This window comes from Sorex araneus, chromosome 2 (assembly GCF_027595985.1).
Source record: "Sorex araneus isolate mSorAra2 chromosome 2, mSorAra2.pri, whole genome shotgun sequence".
In the NCBI taxonomy this organism is placed as follows: domain Eukaryota; kingdom Metazoa; phylum Chordata; class Mammalia; order Eulipotyphla; family Soricidae; genus Sorex; species Sorex araneus.
Window position 1 is genome coordinate 92,078,357 of NC_073303.1, and position 24,922 is coordinate 92,103,278.

Consider the following 24,922-nt stretch of genomic DNA (forward strand, 5'->3'; position numbering starts at 1 on the left):
ACAGTTGGGTTGTTTAAAGATCTTGAGTAATGTATGACCTTGTTTGTGAATACCCAAAGCTGGTATGGTTTCTGTTTCATATTAGGGATTCAACAAGGATGTCTGCAGTATTCTAATACAAGTGCTAACATTTCATGAAAATGCAGAGACTCACAGACACAGAGACCAACAAACGTTCCTTTCTAAGAATAAGAGAGAGATGCTGAATAAAAGTACTTCAACTGAATCCTACACAAATGGGGTGGGGTAATGTGGAACAGAGTAGTAGGCAGTGCTATAGAAAAATTAGTAAATATCATTTGGGGGTGTGTGCTTAGTGTTGTATGCAGGCGACCAGGAAATTTTTGACCCAGCATAGAACTGCCTGTTCGGTGCCAGGGCTGGCGATGCTGTGTATTTTGGGGCTTGAGGCCACCAGCCGACCTAGTTTGGATTGGGTGGCAAGGAAGAGCTAGGTATCAAACACAGGATCTAAATAGGCATACCACCCCCTTGATCAATGGATATGCCATATACAATATTTATTCTTACAAAGGTAATATGGCAGCAGAGAAGATTGTTATAGTAAGTGAAAGAAAGCACTGGTGTTTGGGTAGAACTTTGTTCTATTACTTAGTTCTCTGGCCTAAGGCAAGCTTATGATCTTCTGAGGGCCTGCATCTTCCCAATTTTCTTAGTGGAAGGGGAATTAGCAGTTGTTCTGAATGACTTTTGCTGTCTTCCCAAACTCTCAGTGTGAAGGTATTTGGAAATAAGCCTTTGACAGGTAATTCTTTGATGAGAAGAGGATCCTGGTCTAAAAGAAATTAGTGCCAGAAGAGGAGATCATTTACAGGTCAGGAGTTCTCACTAGTATTCACCTTACTGGCACTCTGATCTCAAAATTCCAGTTTCTAGAAGTATGAGGAAATAAGCTTCTGCTGTTTAAATTGCACGAACTTTTACTTTGTCATGGCAATCTGCACTGGCTAAGCAGCAGTTCAAATTCTTTTGACTTTCTGTAACTTTTTTTTTGTCTCATTTGTACCATTTGAGCTGTGTCTGCACCCCCATGAGTACATTGGTGCAACTATAGTATCTCCTGAATAATATCCTATGGGAACCATCAGACTATAAATTACTGATAGAGTCTTTCATTGAAGGACAGTTAGGGGTCTTTCATTGTGGGTTTTTTTTTTTTCAGGAGAGAGGGCGAATGCAGTCACCCACTACCATAAATTATGCAGTTGAGTTTTCCACATTTGAAGAAATTGCAGGGGTCAGCACATATGGAGTGCAATGGATAAGCCTTGCCCTGGGAAAGCCACCCTTCGTGATCATGGTATCTCCCCTGCCAGGTAAAAATGTGTGTTTTGTTTTTATAAAGCAAGGTTCATAGGCAATGAACTTCTATGTCCGTATTGTAGTGTTTTTCTGGAGAGTATGCTGCTGAATGGATGCTGGGAATTGTTCCTGCACGTGCTTTATTAGTACTTGCCAAATGGCCCTGCAGAGCCGAGTGCACCATTTACGCTCCCAAACTGGGAGGCTTTCAGGACAAATTTGAATAGTGTTGTTTTGTAAGCATAGTTTCTCTCTCTAGTAATTGTCTTCCATTCCCCTGAAAAGAAGTGAAGCACCTTGAGATTGGCAGGATAGAGGTGTGCATTAAGAGTGATGACTGCTTTGCTTTATCTTCAAGCTCGTGCTCTCTCTTGAGCATGTATTTTGCTTGCTTGTCTCTCTGTACTTTGCTTGCCTAGTTCCACTCTGGAGGAGGCTGTGTTCTATCTTGAGCACATACTTCTTGTCTTGACCCTCATATCTTTCTAAATAAATCTCAATAAATCCTATCTTGCAAGAGAGAGAGAGAGAGAGAGAGAGAGAGAGAGAGAGAGAGAGAGAGAGAGAGAGAGGAAAAGAAAACAAAACAAAGAGTGATGCTGCTCGTTAGGATTCAAACTTTGGGAGATTAGTCATAACTAACTAAAAGGGCTTGATTCCTAGCTTTGCATCAATCTTCATTACTTTTATCATGTCATGCCCTCTCAGCACAATAGAGTGTTCAGGCAATTTTTTGGTTTGTTTTAATTGAGGTATGATTAAGGTTTACAGAAGCTACCAACCAATTGAATACATATTCGATAAATTTTACCATGTGCTAATAAGTACATAAAAGTTATGGGGGGTTGTTAAAATAATGCCATTTCTGATTCTCCTAGCTAGGATTCATAGATATGTTAGGTGAATGCTGAAGGTAGGTGATTACTGATGTGGGCTTGGTTTTGTGAATCTATCAGAAGCTACAAGCTCTTACCTTTTTCAATTCTACCACTTGCATATTTTCTTTCCCTGTTTTGCTTTTTAATTGCATTTAAGTAACATGGATGAAAGTGTTAATATTTACGGTTGTGATTTACAAATAACTTACACCTTTACCAGTACCCTAGAGCCCAATACCCTTCATTGCTTTCCTTTTGTCACTTCTAGTCTGCATCTTCCTTTCCTCCCTCTCAAGCCCTACTGCTTGATAGCTTCAGTTTTGTAATGCAAGCCAAGAGTTTATTATTTTTTGATAAATTAAGTATGATACTTTCTATGTACTTGTTTTGCTTCACTATATATGGTAGGTTAGTGAGATACGGTGGTATTTGTTTTTCCTCCCTACAGTTCTAGTAAGCTCTTTCTAAATACTCCCTCCCATGTGACTTCTTCATTCCCCCTCATTATACTCTCCCACTGTCCCTCTAACCAGGCTACTCAGAGAACAATGACCCTTCAGTTTGGGAGGAAAATTGAAGTGTTGCTTGTCCAGACAGTCACTCACTGAGGCACTTAGAAACTGATTTTATTTCTCTGAGCTGGATAGGTCAGGTTTATTGAAGGATGTGTGTAGGGATGAGATCTGGTATCTGGGAAAGTATGGACTCAATTTGAAGTTGGGAGAATGGGAGAAAGGATTGATGAAGTCAGAGATCTAAGCTGTGATTGCATAATTATGAGTTTAAGCCCACAAAGATGAGGTTTACAAGTTGATCGGGTTATGCTATGAATTTGAGCCAATTGTCTAGAACGCTGTCTCTACTTAGTAGGTCAGTGGCTACTTAGAGCAAAGTGGCATCATGCTGACACAGAGCATCAAGAATAGGCTCGAGGATACTTGACAAAGTCTCTGCTCTCTCATAGTAGAACATGAAAAAAATAATTCTCATCAGTGCAAATCATGCAGAAAGGCAGTGATGGGCAGTTACAGTGAATCTGGGTCACCCATGGCATCATAATCCTTCAGTAGTCACTGTTACTTCTTTTTGGATGAGAGGCCATAGTAGAAAGGAAACTGGAGACTCAAGGAAAAGAGGTTCATAGAGACAGGTAGGGGTGTGGTGGAAGGGTGGGGGGCAGAAACTGGGGATGTTGATGGTGGGAAATATACACTGGTGAAGGGACAGTTGTTGGAACATTGTATGACAAAACCCAATCATGAACAACTTTGTAACTGTGGAAAAAATAATACTTGAGCTAAAATAATCAAATTTAATTTAAAAAATATGTAACAGTGGCTATGCATAAAGTAGAATTCAAAGTAAGGAGTCCCTCATTGATAACTTACTCAGACTTCCAGTTTCTCTATAGTTTCCTAGAGAATACCTGATTCTTAAAATAAATGGAGGGAAATGTGAGCTGCATGTTAATCATCATCATCATCATCATCATAATCATCATCATCACAGTGAAAGTATCATGTAAAGTAGAGCTTTCCTCGATCCTGGAATTGGTTAACTTACAGTACTTCAAAATTTAGGGTAGATACGGTTTACTATTTTTTTATTTGCTGAATGACAAATAAATGATATTTTAAATTCCTCACTCCCTAGTAAAACTATAATTTTTTTTTTGTCTTTGGGTCACACTCACCAATGTTCAGATGTTACATCTGGCTCTGAATCAGGAATTACTCCAGGCAGCGCTCAGGGGATTATATGGGATGCTGGGGATTTAGCCAGATGCACGCAACACAAACACCCCATCTATTGTATTATCACTCTGGCCCCTACAACCATCACTTGTATCACTTGTAGTCCCGTTGATCTTCGATTGGCTCGAGCGGGCGCCAGTAACCCTACAACCATAAATTTTAAAATGGCATTTTGATCCTCTGAAATAAACTAGGAAAATTCTTTAATAATAAAGTACAGCTAGTTAAATAGAATTAATTTAGTTTTATAAAAAACATGTTACACATATATTTATTCCAAATTTACTGTTTTTTACCTATTTTGTAACACACATGTAGTCTAAAATTTTTGCACATCTTTGCAGTACTACAGCATTTACTTTCTCTGAGACATAGTGCTTAGCCTTAGATAAGGTTACTCTGTTGTACCCACTGGTGCCCACTGGTGCCCACTGGTGCCTACTGGTGCAGAACAATAACCAGTATTGGCTCTGATTGGCAGGGACCTGCTCTGTCATACCAGTTGTGACCTATTGAGAATTATCCTGCACTTTGGGCATGAGATGAAAAACAGAAACATGGTTCTTTCTTTATGGCCTATACAAATGTCTAGGAAGAGAGAAGTTAAATAAATAAACATACACAGAGATCTGCAATTAAACATTTTTAACTAGCTGTCTGATAGCAATTTAGATAACAGGGTCTGGAGAGATAATGCAGCAGGTAGGACACTTTCTTTTCACATGGCCCACTCAGTTTGCTCCATCTCCAGCACCATGTAAGTTCCCCAGAATCCCACCAGGAATGACCCCTGAGCTCTGAGCCAGAAGTGAGCCCTGTGAATTCTAGGTATTTGCCACTCCTCATCCCCCAAATGAGGTAGCAGGATGTGCTCACAGTGGTGGTACTGGAAAGGCCCCTCATATGCTTTTTCTCATGTCACCTTGACCCGGTACAAACTTCACGCTTCTACACTGATCCAGATCTGGAAGCACTTGAGTATGAAAAGGCTCCATGAAAGTATGCCAAGTGATAAATGTTAGATGAGAACATAGGGTTAGGACTGAAGTCCTTTACGTCAAAGCACAGAGGAGGTGTTTCTTTGTCCTCTGCAGCCTTCCTGGAGATCTTTGAAAGTGAGAAGTCAATTTGGCGGGAACAGTTGGATAATGTTGTATACACGGTTTTGTTACAATTCCTATCACTCTCCCAGGGAAGCCAGGAGCCCTTGTCTGGCTGCCATGCCTTCTATCTATCCAATCAGCCCAAATTCTAGGTATGTGCTGTTTTCCTTTCACTGTAAGTGCAGTTTTGGGGTGCATTTGGGGAGCCAGGTGCCTTGCCAGTGCTTTAAATTGGCTCTCAGTGCCTGTATTATTGAACACAATCACCCAGGCTTCCATCTCTTGTCCAGGAAAGTGAACCTGGGCTATCAGCTGGAAGATTTGATCTCTGAGTAGGATTGTTGACCTCCAGTTGCTTTCTAAGACAAGAAGAAATTTATAATTTGGATAGGTGAGCTACAGCCTAATCACTAAGGAAAACTGAGGTCTCAGATGGAATTAAGCATGAGGAATATCCAGCATTTTCAGTGGAGAGTCAGAGGCTAAATTAAGCTATATGAAGTAGGTTAGTCTTGTTCTCATTTCATAGATGATTTAATTCACACTCTTCAGTGTCCTTGTAGACCTGGTATACATAAGAAAATTTGCATCAGTAAGCATTGTTAAAGAATAAAATAAAACTACCCAAATTGCAAAGAAATCCTTTAGGTCAGAGGATTCCTAAAACATGGCTTCTAGATAAAATACAACCCACAAACTGTCTTATAAAAAAAAGTTGTTAGAACCCAATCAAGAATGTGCATATTGGTGTCATCTTCAGCACACTTGAGTGGTTGTTATAAAGACCAAATGCCTCACTAACCTAAAATATTTATGAACTGACCATTAACAGTATAACTTTGTGCTTGCTCACTTAATTTATCTGACCAGATATATTACATGCATGCTTGCATCCATTCACAAAATACATACTACTGTGAAGCTAACTATAAAATGTGCTAGGATCTGGGATGGAACAGTTAACATATCAATTTCGTCAGATAACTATTAGTTATTTATATTTATGTGTAGGTAGTAATTACAATAAACCCTTGAACAACATAAATTTGATCTTACATGTATGTTTTTAAAAAGTTATGGTTTCTTCATACATGTTCAACCAATCTCAGCTGCTATCAATTCCTTCTGCATTCAAGGATTTCAGTATCCTAGTTACAATGTGTATGTGTATAGTTCCTAAAACCGTTCTCTTATGGATACCTAGGAATAGTTCTAGTTAAGTTTGGGGGCACTCAAAAGTTAAATGTGGGGCTTTGACTACATAAATGTTGGTACTTCTTAGGCCTGTGTAAGTCAAGGGTCAGCTGTACCATAAAATTGGTAAGCAGATTGGACTTCTGCAGGTCTGAAGAGTATACCTAGCCTGTGAGTGGGGGTAGGAGATCAGAATCGGATTTAAATATATAAGAATCTTCAAATAAGTTTGCTGAAATATAAACAGCAGCAGTACCTCTCTACTCAAACTGAGTCCTACGCCAGCTGCATTGAGAAACCCTTCATCTTGTTAAGAAATATAGATTCTTTAATAGACTAGGAGTCTAACACCCAAGAATAGTAGAAATAAGTACCAGGAGGTTGACTCCATGGCTTGGAGGCTGGTCTCTCATTCTGGGCAACTTAGAGAAGGGAACACCAAGTAAAATGTGGTCGGAGGTCATGCAGGGGAGGGGTGACGGGTGCCGGATGTAGACTAGAGACTGAACACAATGGCCACTCAACACCTTTATTGCAAACCACAACACCTAATCAGAGAGAGAGAACAAAAGGGAATACCCTGCCATAGTGGCAGTGTGGGGTGGGGGGAGACAGGACTGGGGAGGGTGGGAGGGATGCTGGGTTTACTGGTGGTGGAGAATGGACACTGGTGAAGGATGGGTTCTCGAACTTTTTATGGGGGAAACATGAGCACAAAAATGTATAAATCTGTAACTGTACCCTCACGGTGATTAACTAATTAAAAATAAATTTAAAAAAACACAAAAAACAAAACAAAACAAAATAAAATATATAGATTATTTCCTACCTGTTTCCTCCTTGGTTAAAGTGCAGCATTTTAATAATCCCTTCAATGAATTCATTTGAACATTAAAATATAAGAGATATTGAGTAAAAATATGTTTTAATGAAAGTCACTTGTATCACCACAGACAGTTCTGATGAATATTGAAGGCCTGAGATAATGGCAAAATGGACCTTTCTCAGTGAGATTTATGAAAACCTGTAGGTTAATGTTAGGAGCACAAGTAGGATGGGCAGGACTCAGGAGTTGGACTCATTAAAGAGGCACAAAAACTGCAAGGTAGTATACGAGACAAAGCTTAAAAGATACTATAATTTGATTGAGCGACTGGGCATTTCAATGATTTCCCAGTCAGTGGTCAAGGCTAGAGGTCTGAACAGAAGCTTAATATGGAGATGAAATAAGGAAGGAGATGGTTTAGTGGGACCCAAATGAGAATAAATAAAATAAAGCTAAGCAGGACAGGATGAGAATATGTGACTAAGTCTTAGCAACCCAGAGCGTCATTCTGACGTTGGCCATAACATACATAAGATTAAAGTGAGAGAGGTGTCAGGTCAGGTAGAAGTAATCCCGGCCAGCTGGGGATGATGAGCTCACGGTGCCTGGCGAGGCTTGAGCGTTCCTCCTCAGAAGCCCAACCTGGCTTACACAAAAGGTCTAGCACAGAGAACTGTCAGGACTAGACCCATCTCTGCTGAGTCAAGTCCCTGGTCTCTTATTGAATGTCCAGCTCTGAAGTTCCAAGTGTTTTTATTGTTAAGATTTTGGGGAATGCCTCACAGTTTTTCCAATCTTGTTGCTTAAACATTATCTGAGGGGAAACTTAAATCTCAGACAGTACCCTGGTGTTCTTCCTCTGTGTTCTGCCAGGCCTGACCTGCCTTTCATTCATTTTTATTTGCTTTTTTTTTTTTTTTTTTGCTTTTTGGTCACACCCAGCGATGCACAGGGGTTATTCCTGGCTCTGCACTCAGGAATTACTCCTCGCGGTGCTGGGGGACCATATGGGATGCTGGGAATAGAACCTGGGTTGGCCGTGTGCAAGGCAAACGGCCTACCCGCTGTGCCATCACTCCAGCCCCTTTATTTGCTCCTTATGCCACTTGCTTTGGGAGAAGGGACTGTATATCGTGTGCAAGTGTTTTGAATATCTTCTGTCACACAGAAGCCAATATTTTCCCATGTTTTCTAACTTCTTTGAAGATAAACATTGCTGTGGAGGGGGCGGGTGGGTGGCAGGAGTGCCTGTAATAACTAACAGAGTAGAAAAAGTAAAAAAAAATTCAGGGAATATTTCGGAGTTTGTAGGCTTAATGAGCACCTTGAGCAATTTTATCTTCAGGCAGCCTGGGGAATACCCAGGAAATATGGGTGTTTTATAGCACAGCCCTGGGGTCACATCCCAACTTTACCATTTTCATACTTTGCGGCCCTGTATGAAAGATAGCACCAAACAAAGCATTTGCTTCCTCCCCTGTCAAATGAGTCTCAGTATAAGGTTGTTCCCCTAGGCTTGTTTTGAAGATAAATGAGGTATGTTTATCCAGCACCTAGCAGCATATGAAGCACAGTAACTCTTTGATGGATGTGAGTATTTAGATGTTAGCTAATGAGTCAAAGACTAACAAGATGCATTGAGTATCGCATGACATGTACCTTGTTAAACACTGGGTATTAGGAACAACTACTAGGGGATTTTGCCCCTCTCCCCCATTCTTGCACTGAAGGCAGTGATCTTTCTAAAATGCATATTTGATTACCCTTGCTTAGCCCTCCTGTGCTTCTGGCCTTGCTTACTTAAGCAGCCTTATTTCTTACCTGCCATGTTTTCGTATTTCTTCCTATTGTCCCACACATTTTCCCCCTTGCTTTCATATCTTTTCCCAAGTTGATGCTCCGCTCTGAACTCTCTGTACTTCTTTCTATTTATCTAGTCAACGGGCAGTTTCCCTGTCAAGTCTTCTTGGTGGTTTCATTTACTAGGATGAGCACCCTGTTCTGAGGCTCAATGAGATGCTACAGAGTACAGCAACTTCATGGACAGAGAAAGGGAAGAAGGGAACTCCAGCAGAGAATATTGGATGAAAAGGAACTCTGACAGCCTTTGGATTCTTTGGTGGACAGAAGATACTTTGAAGGAATGAAAACATCACAGTGGGGAGTTATGAACAATGGAAGACACTGACCTCACACAAGATCCTGCTCTCAAAGAAAAATGTACTAGGCATTTGTTAAAGATATCAATACATATCCTACTTTACTATTAAATTATATGTAGGATTACATCTGGCAATCCTGGGAGTGGGTGATGTTGGGGCCTCTCTGGCCATTACTTGACCAGGATATATAGATTAATGATTCAGTACTTGGACACAGTGATCCTTGAGACCACAAGGGTTTCACTTGGCAAAGATCAGTGTTTCATGCAACTTTCACCATCAAACTCAGGACCATAAATACTCCCAGGATGTGCCCTGCTTCTTGAGCTATTTACCTGGTCTAAGTCAGATTTTGTTTAAGCTACTGAATGTGGTAAGAGATCCCGAAAAACTGAGCTCAACTTCAATGAAGAGAGGGTGATGAGATTTTTAGAATCATTTGTGTGAGGGAGAGGATCACATCTGGTGATGATTAGCAATTACTCCTGGCTCTGCACTCAGGAATCACTGCTGGCAGTGCCCAGGGAACCATATGGAATTCCAGGAATTGAAGCTGGAATGGTTGAGCCAGGTGAGTCATGTGCAAGAGAAGAACCCCACTCATAGTATTATCATCCAGCCTTATTGGTGATGAGATTTTAAAAGAAGATCAGAGAGAAATGCCTGTGAGATGAGAGATAAAAAAACAAACAAAAAGGAATGAAAGAGGTCAAGAGGAAATAAATTATAAAAGGGGCAAAGAGACAATATTCCCATAATTTGGCCATGTGGGTTCACATTTTGTAACCATAAAAAGGCAAAATTGGCTCAGCTCAGGAAACATATTTTGGGCCATAGCTTAGTAATAGGTGAAGGTCAGGCTAAAGTTTGGCAGGTCACTTAGAACAGTGTTCAGCTAAGTATTGGACTTTGTAGTCTTTAAGGGTCCAGAGAACAAAGCCTCTACAGAGAAAGATCAGCTTTATTATTTCCATGTGGTATCAAAAATTAAGGATTTGCTGAGCCCTGAGTTTGGGAAAGGAAGAGATACCAGAATCAGAAATGAAGGTATGAGGACACCACAGTAGAAGTCTGGAATCGGGCATCCTCTGGAGATGACTTGTTGATCCCTATCACTTCTTCCAGTCCACAATTCCCCCAAAACTGACTAGATTCCTAAGGTTGCCCATTACTAGTAGGTATTGAGTGTCTCCATCTCTCTGCAGCTCACATTTCTCTCCTGTAGTTTTTTTTCAGGGCAGCCTTGACCCTCATCTCAAGTGAAGTTGGTAGCAGGACTAGGTCAAAGGAACCACACATTCTGCATGAGACCTGTCTCAAGACAGCAGGAACAAAGCAGGTGGCCACCACCAGGGGTTGTTGAAAATGTGGTGCACATGACATTTCTCCAGGTGCCATCATTCACAGCCATCCCATGGCCCACACACTGATGTGAGCGCAGGAGGGTCCAGTCTTTCCTCATGCTACCTAATTTCAACTGTTTCTGGCTACTACCAGTCTAGTAGCCAGATCTAGCATCGCACATGCTAGATCTGAGTTCTGAGGGATGTGAGGGAATTGAACGGCTGATGGAAATACTGTTACATGATTCATTTGCATTCTTGTGGCACAATAGCAGCTATGGAACTGAAAACACTGTGTCAATCAGATGTGGGAAATTAACCTTACATCTATCACAGAATCACAGGAGTCAGTCAAATGTGAGAAATTATTGGTTTATTAATTTCTGGTTCAAAAATAGCCTGAAGATTATGTTTGTTAGTCTTTGATTTTTGTTTGTGATGCTCAGGGATTACTCTTGGCTCTGCACTCCAGAATGACTCCTACATAGGGCTCGGACACTGTACCGGAAGCTGGGACTGTGGGCAAGGCAGGGCCCTACTCACTGTACTCTCTCTCTGGCACAATCAATCTTTCAATTTCCTATTCTTCATCTCCTCTTCTTCTTTTTCTCTTTTTCACTTGTTCCCCCAACTAATATTGCACCCCTCCTTTTCTTTATCTTGTTTTTTATTTCAAATATAACTTCTTTTATTTTTTTTTAAGAATTTTATTTTATTGAATTACCATGTGGAAAATTACAATGCTTCCAGGCTTAAGTCTCAGTTATACAATGCTGAAACAACCATCCCTTCACCAATGCCCATATCCCACCACTAAAAAAAAAAAAAAAAAGCACACCTCCCATCCCACCCCCCTGCAACGCCCCTCCCCCCCGTCATGTAACTGATAAATTTCACTTCACTTCACTTTCTATTTACTTTGGTTACATTCAATATTTCAACACAAACCTCACTATTATTGTTAGGAGTACCCCACTAGTCAGACCTGTTGTGAAGAGATATGAGGTTTTGGATTTCTGTACTTTAGCAACTAAGTCCAGGGAGATTTCTTCCAGATCATTGCAAGCTTGTAAACCCCATCTGTGGTCGTCATAATATGGGGGTCACCACGCCCTTTGCCCCCAGCAAGGAAGAGGTGAGAGAGAGAAATATCTTTCCCTTCCTGGGTGGGCATGGGGCCGTGGCTTAGTTCTCAGTCTGGAGACATTCTGTGAGGAGCTTCCCATGTCGAAAGATTTGGCTGGCGTCTGGAGTCAAGCTCATGCAGCTGCGGAGGGGCTGCACACACATGCGACCCCTGGATCACATCTTGGCAGCCTCTTTTTCTTTATCTTCTTGATCTCTCATTCCATCCTATTTTTCTTTTCAAAATGAAGGTCCGAGGGGTACAGCACTTGCATTGCTTTTGTGTGGCCCTGGATTTGATGTCTAGCATTTTAAAAAAGGGTTAAGGGGCTGGAGTGATAGCACAGCGGGTAGGGCATTTGCCTTGCACATGGCCAACCCGGGTTCGATTCCCAGCATCCCATATGGTCCCTCAGCACAGCCAGGAGTAATTCCTGAGTGTAGAACCAGGAGTAACCCCTGAGTATTGCCGGCTGTGACCCAAAAAGAAAAATAAAGAAAGAAAAAAAGAGTTAAGTGGTGCAATAAGTTAAAGGGTGAGCTCAAGGTTAGATCTGTGGATCTAAAATAGTGTTCCTACATCCCTGCCGAACATATTTGGCATGCTTTGTATATCTGTAATTTGAAGAACATGAAACAAAATTGCTAATGGAATGAAGATCTCTTATGCAAAAAGAATGACCTGTCCAGTTAACATTTTTAAAAAATTAATTTCATTTAGGGCCCATACCCAGAGGCACTGGGTGAGAGGGAGTCAGGCCATTAATGTCTCTGTTGAGTTCTTTGCTGCTAAGGTCTGGCAGTACATAGGGCACCAGGAATTAAAATCTCAGGTTTTCAATATCCAAGGAATGTGGTCTATCACCTGAACCACATCACAGGCCCTCAGCTAACATTTTGAGTTGTATTTCCATACACAGGCTTGATTCCAAGAGAAATTCCTTTTTTAGGGCTGTATTTTGTGTTCTAAGAGCTCAAGCAGGAGGCCAAGACTACAACTTGACTCCTATCTCTCTGGGTTTTGAAACAGCCATCTTTCCACTCGGTAGAGGTGCTAACCATGTTTGATGCTTGCAGAAGGTAATCTGTGTCACAGCAGCAGTTGTCACAAAACAATCACAATTTCGGTGGGAGTCACAGGGGAAAATAGTTTTGAGAGAGAAGACTTTCTTGTGTGTATGTTTTAGAGGGCAACAGCTAAAAGAACAAAATGACAACCTTTTCTTACTACAAAATGTTCTTCCAATAAAGTCTTTCCCGTTTCTCTGCCCCCAAATCAGTGGATGCCTTTAGAAAAGATCCCCTATAGTGAGTGGGCATTGCCTGGCATTGCCCTGTGGCTCTCCATTTTGAGAGATGGCCGGTTGTGAGCAGCAAGTGCTCTAGAATTGGTGGCTGTGGGGCTGACGTTGATGACGTGGCCTCAGGCAGCCCTTTCTGTCTCAGGGAACTTCCCTGCATAGGGCTCTTGTGAGAAGGAAGAGGGGCTTTTTTTTTTTCTTTTTGGGTCACACCCGGCGATGCTCAGGGGTTACTCCTGGTTTTGCATTCAGGAATTACGCCTGGCAGTGTTTAGGGGACCATATGGGATGCTGCGACTGTAACCCGGGTCGACTGCGTGCAAGGCAAATGCCCTACCCACTGTGCTATCACTCCAGCCCCAAGGAAGAGGGGATTTTTATGTGAGAGTTTAACACGCCTTCTAGGTTCATCATTATAGAGAAGCCAGCATCCTGATTCATCATTACAGCCTTCATCTGACAGACCCCATCAGCCTTGCTGGCTGTGTGCTTAGATTGTTGTGTGTGTATTTCTTTGTAACACTGCCATAAATGGAGGCTAGAAGAAGGGTGAGCCCAAAGACACCGTTTATACTAGAGGCTGCACTATCGCACACTCACAATGAACTGTGTAAGTGCCGATTAATTTTGTCTTGTTGAATTTGAGGCTTAGGAAGCTTTTAATTATCTTATTGTATAAGCACCCCTGGATGTCCAAAACCACTAACTGCTGGACAAGTTATAGGAAGCATTAGCTTGAATGCTCTAGGGATCAAGAAATTTCTCAAGCAGCCTGTTTCATTGCTGAACATTTTTATCATTAGAAAGCTTTTCCATATAATGAGCCAAGTTCTACTACATTATACTTTCCAGCCTTGATTTTTTGCTCCATGCAGAAAAATAATCTAAATCATGTTTGAGCTGGTTTTTATATATGCAGATGCTAGATAATGTTATTTTTAACAAATAAGAAATAAATTTATTCTTTTTATTTTGGACTTTAATAGGTTGAATGCTTTTATAATCAAGTACATTTAAAAATCGAGCTCACTTGATGTGTGCTGAAAGTAGACATAGACCAAGCACATGGCCACTTAATGGAAAACCACAACACACAAAAGGAGAGAGAGAGTAAAAGGGAATATGCCTGCCACAGAGGGGGGGAATGGGTGGAGGGATACTGGGAACATTGGTGGTGGAGAATGGGCGCTGGTGGAGGGATTTGATATATATATTTGTTTTTATTTTTTTCATGAATCACCATGAGATACAGTCACAGACTTACAAACTTTCATGATTACGTTTCAGTCATACAAAGATCGAGTACCCATCCCACAACCAGTGCCCATTATCCACCATCAATGTTCCAAGTATCCCTCCCACAACCCCCTACCCATTCCGCCCCACCCCCACTGCCACTGTGGCAGGTACATTTCCTCTTACTCTCTCTCTCCTTCTGGGTGTTATGGTTTGCAATACAGGTAGTAAGCAGCCATCATGTTTGGTCCATAGTCTACTTTCAACACACATCTCCCATCCTGAGCGAGCCCTCCGACCATCACTGACTTAGTAGTCCCTTCTTTATCCCAGCTGCCTTTTCCCCTAGCGGGTCATACTGGCTTCCAAAAGACCCTCCTGGCCCTTATCGCTACTGTCCTTAGGTGTTAGTCTCCTATTATGTTACTTTACATTCCACATACTAACTTCCTCTTTGGTGCTCCTCTGTGGCTTGTGTGAGGCCTCAAGTGCAGCTTATCAAGCTTGTTCAGATTCTTGTGTTGACCATTATTTTGGTGAGTTTTGGGAGTATTTTGATTGCAATTGGCTAATGGACTATTGGCCTAATATTTTTGGGATAGCCAGGCTGTCCTTTTAAGAATTAGGTAATGGAGGTTGAGATATGTGTCCAAAGTCCTATGAAAGGGGAAAATAATGGTGGCTGCATGAATGGCCACTGCCCCAGAGGTCATTTCCCCCCCCCCCTCACCCGCCACTGCTGTGCCTTTGGGGGAGGGACGACATTTGTGCTGGTCCTGGATTAGAGTTCTACTTCTGGTGCACTTCTAAAGCTACAGGGGTCTCCTCTGGTCGAGGAAAATTTCCACTTCACTGTGGCTGCTTGCTTAGCACACCACCCCGGAGGCCACACTCCCCATTTTTTTTTAAGTTTTTATTTTATTGAATCACCGTGAAAAAAATTACAAAGTTTTCAGGTTTAAGTCTCAGTCATATACTGATTAAACCCCCATCCCTTCACCAGTGCACATGTTCCACCACCAAGAACGTCAAGATACCCCCTCCCACCCACCCCCTACCTTAGTAGCTAATGATCTTCACTTTATTCTCTCTATACTTTGAATACATTCAATATTTCAATAGAGAACTTACTATTATTGTTTGGAATTTCCCCCCAACAATCAGGCCTACTGAAAAGGCCTCATTTAATAATTTCTTTTCATTGTTGAGAATGAAGTGCTCTGATTTTGGGTTTCTGATATTTTAACTCAGTTCACAGTCTAGATGCATTTCTGCAAGAAGCCGCTCTGGGTGCCAAAATGGGTTAGAAGACCTCTCGATCATAGTCTTTAGGAGCAGAGGGTCCGTTTCTCGTGGAGCAGCTCTGGATCTTATCTGGGCGGAAGGCGTGCCGGTAACGCGCCCCCACACCCCCAGGACCATCTACAGGCTATGTCACTAAAACGTCCTACCTCTGGGTTGGGGGTCTTAGAGGGTGGCTCTCCCCACATGGATGCTGCTGCCGCTGCCATTTTCCACTCAGAAAAACAGGGCAGAGAAGGAAAGTCCCTCCCCGGGTGGCACGAGGTTGTAGCTCAGTTCACAGTCTAGATGCATTTCTGCAAGAAGCCACTCTGGGTGCCAAAACGGGTTAGAAGACCTCTCGATCATAGTCTTTAGGAGCAGAGGGTCCATTTCTCACGCCGCAGCTCCGGATCTTTCTGGGAGCCACACAAGTTTGGAATTGACTTGTAAAAACTTCAGAATATGTCCATATTCTGAACAGAATATGTTCAGAATATGTCCAGAAGGCCTGTTTCCTAGACTTCTAACACTTCTTGTCTCAAATACTTGAATAAATTATTTAACATTGAAAGTAAACCTAAAGACCAAGAGTATTTCTTTTATCATGAATTTTTAAATGCTTTGGAATTTTCTGTAAGACTGAAAAATATTGACCATTTTCTCTGTTAAATACCCTCAACCAAGTTAATAAACATTCATAAAATGTTAAACATTTTAAGGCTATTTTGATTGTTTCTTCTGGAACTGTATATATCATATCATGAGAGAAGGAGATAATTCTCACCTGGCCAATGCCTCTGTTAATGGGTCATAACACAGACTTAGAACCAATTCCTAACTTCTAAATAGATGAGTTTCTTTCTCCTGGAACAAATAGCTATCCCTTCTCTGTTAAGGCTCTTAATCCATTTAACCTCCTTCTTTATTTTCCACTTCCTTCTCTCTCAGTGTATTCAGCTATAAAATGAATTTCTATTTTGTAATTAGCGAAGGGCCAACTTTTGTGGCTCTTCAGATCCCCAGGTTTTGGAGGGGACTGCCACTACTTGTTCTGATATCAGATTCATGTGTTGAAAAGCAATCAAACTTTTCTATCTTTAAAATTAACCTTCCTCAGATTTGCCCTTTGTGATGCTAAAAGTTCTCCTATCTCCTTTTGTTCTAATAAACTTTGTACAAAACAGGAAATGGGGAAAGGAAAGGAGAAGGAATAAGATCCATATTTAATATTTAATTTCCTTATCTCTTGGATTTTGCATATTATTATGAGATTTTTAATTAAAAGCTCATCTCAGATTCCATTTCTCTATTAAATGAAGTAAAGGGAGGTGGGGAGGGTAAGAAATATGAAGATATGGGTTTCATTAACTATTTCCTTTTCACTACAAGATGGTAACCCCACACATCAGATAGTTGCAGAGCATCTCTGGATCTTTGGATTTTAGGCAACTTCCTTTCTTCCTCTTTCTTTCTTTCTTTCTTTCTTTCTTTCTTTCTTTCTTTCTTTCTTTCTTTCTTTCTTTCTTTCTTTCTTTCTTTCTTTCTTTCTTTCTTTCTTTCTTTCTTTCTTTCTTTCTTTCTTTCTTTCCTTCTTTCTTTCTAGGCAAGTTTCTTAACAAAGATCAATTTGTTACTTTGAAAGAGAAGGGAGAGTATTCAAATCCTTGTTGCTCCTGGTACCCCAACTGGAACCCCCCACCTCATTCTGCCCTCTCTTGGGTCTTCATCCAAGTATATACGAGGTATCTGGAGTGTTTTCCCACTGAAACTCTCTATGTTCTATGCTGACCTAGAACCTTTCATTCACTCACAGTTTTACTGTATATTTCTCTGGAGTTCATTGTCATCCTGGAAGCACCAGCTTCCTTGGGTCAATTACATTAAGGATAATAAATATTGCTATTCTGTTTTATGCAACAATCTTAAAGTGGTGGTCTAATATATTTATTCAAACTTGTTGCAGGCTTAAAAAATAGGAAAGATTATAATGCACAGGTATGTATGTTGAAAAAACAACTTTCATATTAAGAAGGAAGGAGCACCTCCCTAGGTATTAGTGCCTTATTAATTCATGCAATCACCACTCTTGACTCACTCATCTTGCTAAGCAAAGCATTCACTTTCATACCTCCTGGGAGAGACATCAAATGTATCTCTGCCCTTCCAAGCAGTCTGTCTCTTCTCTTTGCTGGCCTGAGGTCTACCTGCTGCTACCTATCTTCTGTTCAAAGACATTCCTTTTCCAAGAAAAGCTTATTCCCTCCTTTAGACTAGCCCCCTTATCCTAAGAATTGGCTCTTTCCTGGAATCCCTGATCCTTCTTGTAAAAATTGGGCCTTGTACTGTGTCCTGCAGCAGGAAAACCATTGCAGAATGTTAGAAAGCATCCCAAGTCTGTACAGGTGGCTTTGAAAAGCCACACAGATGTTGATTTTTCATTCTATGTTTTTCTATCTCTGTTTTACATGTGTGAGACAAAAGCAGGCTAAAGTAGGTTAATCGCAGTTTCTCCTTTTGTTAACAATTAACATGAGGTTCACATTTCATATCATCTTTGGGTTATCAGTAACTTATGTTCCATGAGAAAATAACATATTGACACTGCAAAAAAATCTGAAAACAACAAAAAATGTTTAATTCTAAAACCTATATCTATGAATTTTCCTTTGTTTAGTAAACACAAGTATGAGCTTCCAGTTTTCAGTATGAAACAAATATCTTTTCATAGATTTCATAGATATTATTCAGAATATCCTAAAAGCTCTAAATTAGAAAGAGGATCTTCATGATATGAGTGCATAAATTTGGGAGTCAAGGAAGAAACAGGCTAATTTGTGTCTATCACAAAAGAATAGTCTGCTCCAACGGTAAATTAAATTGTCCACATGCTATAACAGAGAAGATTTCAAAGCTTTGAAATGAAATATTTCAAAAACCTTAGGGCAATAAGTTAGTTGGAGCTCACTATATAGATACCTCTCCTTCCTATTCTTAACCATAGTCTCTGAAATACAAAACTTCCTCTCAAGTTACTGAACAAAGAGTACAAGTTCAACTCTGAGAAGTAGAATGAGGGCAGCTATATCTGCTATTAAAGTACCACATAGAGTGACACACAGGTAACACGTCCCACAGCTCTGAAGTTTGGAAGCTTCAGACCAGGGTGCCAACATGATCAGATTCTTCGTGAATTAATGCTTGTTTCCTGTTTCATACATAGATTCTTCATTGCTGTTCTCTCTTTGGGGAGAGATATATTGACTGGGAAGGGAGAGGAAGAAGGTGGGAAAGACAGAGAAGGAAAAGGTGAGGAAGAGAAGGGTATAGAATGTTCATTGACCTCTTTCATTTTTTAATAAGGCACAAGTTCCATCATGGGTGTTCTATCTTCATGACTTCATATAAATCAAATTATCTTCCAAAGGTCTCTTTACAAAATACATCAGGTGTGAGGGCCTCAATAGTAGGGGGATACAGTATTACTTTCTTTAGCATTACTTTCTTTTCCGTTTCTTGATCCCCTCCCCCCTCGACCCCCGGCTTATTGAGCATCGGATTATTGTTTCTCTCTCTCTCTGCCTTTCTCTTCCTCTCCCTCTCTCCCCTATTGCCCTTCTCTCCTTCTCAGAGTGCATGTATGTAAATAAGATAGAAAACTGAATATAAATTTCATCAAGCATCCAGATGTTTTTAGAACTCTGTCATCATATGCTTGATTGAAAGACATTTAAACCTAACACCTGCTTTTTTGTTGTGAATTAACTCAGTTATACGACCAATATTTTTGGATGGGAATGGAACATTTTGGTTGTAACCTTTTGAGTGAAGTCAAAACTCCTTGCTACATATAGTATCAGAACCATTCATGCATTGGCTCACATTCTGTTAACTTATCTCTGGTTCTGGCTCCAGTGGAATGGAGAAAAATAGGTAGCACTGAACTTTCTCCTGTTGGTCCTTCTCACATGCCATGTACCTTCTCAAGATCCTTTGATATGCCTATGCTGGTGTTATTCTGCTCAGCAAGCCCCAACATATAACTTGGACTTATATTGATGTCAATATACACACTTGGTATGGATATTAACAATTTGAGGGGGAAACCTTTAAACTGGGGCATCTCCTGCTTCTCTTAGTTGGTCTTTGGGGAAAAAAGACTAAGACATATTTTCAGCACTTTTCAGAAGATATGGTCCCACAGAGACCCATAACAATGAATCTAGTTCATACTCATTACTCTCACTTTTCTACTACTCCTGTACCTCTACCATTCATTCGGAATGCCTGTCTTGAATTAATGACCTCACATGAGTCAGAAGCAGCCCAGAAGCAATTTTTCAGGATGAGACTGTAACTCTCTTCTGTAGTATGAGAGAAAAGTGGGTTCTCTTCCTAGCAATAGGCAGGTTGTGATACCCACTTGCTTGATTAAGAACCACAACTCTAAAACCTTAACTGATGTTGGATGAGAAAGAGGCCCAAGGAAAGGTGAGCTGGGGAATTTTATGAGTGCTAACAAGGCTCTCATAAAATTAGCTGCTTTTCACTGAGTTAGTTGACTTGAATAAAGGAAATGACAGGCTTAGGCCAGCCAGCTATCCACCCAAAGATCACAGTAAAAGCCAAAAAGGCTCTGTTCACCTTGTGACGACATCTTTATCTCTTGCAGCTGTAAGGCATATTGATCAGAAAATCAGACTCAGGATTAAAGTCTAAAAGTGGTGACTGTGCAGATAAAATTCAATTTACAATCTCAACAGGTATTCTACGGCAACACCAAGATCCTGAGATGAAGTAGGGGTCAGTGTGAGCTGAGTGCTTCCAGAAGTGGACTTGGTCCAACATTTCTGATTATTGTCTCCCATTCTCTAAGACTCCAGTTTTAGGTGTGATTGAAGAGAGCAGCTTTCTGCAAAGATTTTACCTGTTTTAGACTGATACCTTGTCATTCCAACTATGAAGAATATTTTTCTTCCTTTTGCTATTTCCAATGCTCTCTGGTGCTGCAGAAATGGAGAACGTACTGATGGGGTACAGGCACCACTATGGGAAATGGAAACTCATAGGTAGATATTTCTCTTTGTCAAGCCTCAGGGAACTATTTCAAGAGGTAGATTATAGACTCCTCATGTTTCTTCCTTCCTGATTACCTTTCAAATAAATTACCTGAACAAGGTCCTTTCCTTGGCTCTTCTTTCTGTGGGAACTTAAGATGTATAATGATGATAAATGAGCAACATAGTTTAATGAAGAGAAAGAGCACTCTCTCTATACCCAGACAGTGGAAAGTGATCTAACAGAAGCAATAAGTCCTGGGAGTCTCATAGAGGAACAGTGATTCAGATGTGGCAGGAAAACAGGAAGTTGTCACAGACATGACATCTGAATTTGACACTAAAGAATGAGTAAGACCATGATGTTTGGGGAAGGCAAAATCTTTGAATTAAATAAACACTAGTGGAAATAAATATGGATGAGCTGGGTATCGCTTAGGATTATTCTAGCTACAAGTCTTTCTCTCTCACACTCAATCCAAGTTAGGTTAAAAGAAAAAAGAAAAAGAAGTTTGGAAATCTTAAAATATGTAATTTTGAGTGTTTTTTATTCAGTGGCCTTAGGGCTTACTTTTGTCTCTGGTCACAGAGATCACTTTGGTAGTACTCAGATGATTGGACAGGGGACAGGTGTCAGAAATTCAACTGGGGCTGAGCACATGCAAGGCAAATGCTGCTATATTACTATCTCTCCAGTTCTCCAAGAATTGTTTTGTAATTAAGTCAGGGATGCTATTCCAAATATCTGGAAGAAATTAAGTTCAACTAAAACTTACATCTTTAACTAAAGATTTACTTTTATAATAATAGCTAGTGACCTGATTCCAAAATTTTTAATGAAGTCTCTTTATACAGACCATTTTAATCAATTAGTTTGTCTTTAAACACATATGCTGCAGCTAGAGGGCTCACACCAAAGTGCACATATACATCTGTTTCTGCATTAGCTGCTGGAATTAGTGGGAGGAAGTTCCTAGAAGGTGAACTGGACAGATGGGCTAATAGTGGTTATTTTATCTTACTTGAGTAATATCTAGTAGCCAAAGATTATAGGTGCATTGGAAATGTAAAAGTTTAGAATTGACAGAAACCACTTAATGGAAAATGTAGCCATGTAAGAAATAACCCGGGATGCTATTAAAATGATTGTGATATTCATCTGTTATTAGAAGCCTCAGTAAAGATTTGCTACATATTATAAAACAAACAGATGAAAGAAGCATATTTTATGGACCATAGAGATCATATATAAATGATGATGATGATGATGATATGATGATGATGATGATGATATGATGATGATGATGATTTACATGAGAGGTGAATTAAAACAAAAGTCAAAGACATTTGAAGAAGGATATATATGCATACATATACATATACATATGCTTATATGCATGCATATATATGTATATATATATATGTATCTCAGTACTAAATTCTGAGATACATAGGTAAAAGTGATGAGATAGGTTACACCAATCAGGAAAGTACTGTTTCAACATGACTTCATAGCTCTTCCAATCAGAATTGAAGTCAATTTTTGCATTCCATGTATGTAGTTACTTTGATCAATTTAATGAAATATTTAGTTTGGCCAAGCCTAAGCTTTAAGTGGCTATGTATACCTTCCACTACTGTGCAAACTGATTGTAAAAATCTGCTAGAAGATGGATCTTATGAAAGCCCACTATGTGCATATACATACATATATAATGACAATGTATTTAGTACTTGCAAGGTCATTTACTTATTTTTTTCTGAATTTTTCCTTTTGTTTTCCATGGAAACTCTAGGATATATATACACTTTTAGCCAAATTTATCAAGAAAGAAAATAGTGTTAAATTTGGCAGATAACAAAACTGAAGTTCAAGTTTTTAAGTCACTTGCCCAAGGTTCTAAATTAATCTGATTCTAAATTAATCTTTTTATTGATTATATTTCAACATACTGCTTAAAAGTTCTTCATATTGAGGATAGGTGATATAGCTTAGCAATAGCACACTTTCTATGTTTATGTGTGGCCCTGTGTTCAATCCCTTACACCATAAAAAAAAGATATGAACTGAAATTATTTACATTAAAAATTCGTCCCAAAGTGACGTTTCTGGGACAAGAGCTGAAGACCAGACCCACTGAGTACACAGAACACTGCCATAACCTCTTTTTAGAAAAAAAATTTTTTTGATGCCATTTTTTTTCATTATTTCAATCTTCATCCATATTGCTTGCAACCTCTGGCTTTTATCTGCTTCTTTCCATTTCCTAAAATCCCTTAGTTTGGTTCTCAATCAAATCTGAACAAAGAGAGCAATAGATGGTATCAAATTTTTTTTTATCTAGACAGTTGTAGTTAGAAGCAATATCTATAGGAAAGGAATCATACTACATAGATGGAGAATATTTTGGTTGTTTTTCAAAGAGAGTTACAAAATCATGAAAATAAGACTTCATTTCACCTTGTTCACATATTTCAGGCATGATTGATGCTTACAGTAATATAACCAAACATGTGTCAATACTATAAATTATTTTATAGTTTCATAGATCTCAATTAAGTCTTTAACACCATTTATAAACTTGCTAACAAAAATCAAGTGAATAAGCTCGGTGCGTGGAGGGAGTCAGGGATTTACTCTGTGTTCACATAAGTAAATGAGGAAGATGTTTTAAGAGAGGAATACCTTGTCTAGCTCATCAACATATACAGATAAAATATGGGAATTCAATGCCATCCCAATTCACCTCTCAGGTCTCAACACAATTAGGACCCAAATAGGAACTTTATGTAACAACAAATGCAAAGTGGAGACTCCAACTCTGGTGAATCTCATCTTAGTTTCCACTGCTTCGTAAACTAAAAGTCTAATGGCATCTACTGGATATGTGCTACCCCAGTTCATTCTTTTTGTGCATTTGTTTTGCTTTGGGGCCATACTCAGCAGTCCTCAGGAGTTATTCTTGGTTTTGCACTGAAAGTTATCAGGGGACCATACAGGATACCAGGGATTAAACTTGGGTCAGCCATGTGCAAGGTAAATGCCCAACCTACTGTCTATCCAGTCCCTACACAGGTTAATTCTGTGCTTGACTTGTGTGGGAATATACATCTGTGTCCCTAGGGGAAAAAAGACTTAGAAATAAAAATCAACCAAAATTATATTACAAACAGGAGCAAGTTAGGCTGCTGGAAGGGGGGCCAAGGCATCAGCTTTTATTAAGAAATGAGGTCTACGCCTAGAAGGCCAGTCAAGACTGATCAAGGAGAGAGGGAAGTGTGTTTCAGGTAAAGGTAATAGCAATCAATTATTTGGAGTATCCAGGGCTTTGAGACTCACAAGGAAGAGAAACTGATGAGAATAAAGACAAGAAAACAGGAATTGTATCAAACTAATGTGTGAGCGTTTCTAAGGCACATAAACTTTATCATACAAGACTATTTCACTTTCTTTTTACCCATAAATATTAAAATACCATAAAGCCATCATTTAATATTGTTGAAAAGGACAAGGTAAATTACATATGATTAGTAAAATATAATGTAAGTAATAATGTGACACATGGTTTTATTTTCTGGAGTATCATTTTGAAAACTATTGCTAAAAATCTTGGAGAACCATAGAAAGTTTTGAGCAGACAAGTGTATATATCTGGGCTCTCTGAACTTCAAAGATGTATTTTCTGCCCTCAGCTGTCCAGCTCAAGATAATGGTAATTATGTACTATGTACTGAATATTTGTGTGGTTCAAAAATTCATAAGTTAAAACTTGATTAATTAAAATGGGAAGTTATTAGGATTGTGGCCTTTAGAAAGTGATTCATGATTTGACCCAAAAAGCAGGGCTTTTTGGGTCAAATCATGAATAATAGCACAGTAGGTAGTGTGCTTTTCGTGCATGCAGCCTACCTTAGTTTGATCCTTAGCATTCATATAGTTCACTTGAGTGCAGCCAGGATGCTCCCTGAGCACAGAGACAAGAGTAAGCCTAAGGACCACCAGACATGACCCAAAAAGCAAATGAAAAAGCAGTAACTAACTAAATAAAACTCATGAATTTTTCCTTTATTTCTTTTGCTATGTGAGGTTATTACAAGGACAAGATGGCTGCCCAGACTAGAAAAGAAGCCTTCACCTTATACCAAACACACTGGATTCATGTTCTTGGACTTGTTATTGCCCCAAACTATGAAAATGGATGTTTCTTATTTATATGTCATCAGTTAATGTTATATTGTAATAGTAGGCCAAAGAAACCAAGACATTATGGAACCAAAAGAGATAAAAATGAGAAAGGCTGGTCTAAAGAAGATGGATGGGGATATGGTACCCAAGAAG

At 39.7% G+C, this 24,922-nt stretch overlaps 1 non-coding gene across 1 annotated transcript; it reads right to left on the minus strand.

Annotated features, from left to right (window-relative positions):
* Positions 1-1,180: 1,180 nt before the first annotated feature.
* On the minus strand, positions 1,181-1,345 carry LOC129403049 (U1 spliceosomal RNA). The gene has a single exon (XR_008629039.1). It is a non-coding gene; the product is annotated as a U1 spliceosomal RNA (small nuclear RNA).
* Between the last annotated feature and the right edge of the window lie 23,577 nt (positions 1,346-24,922).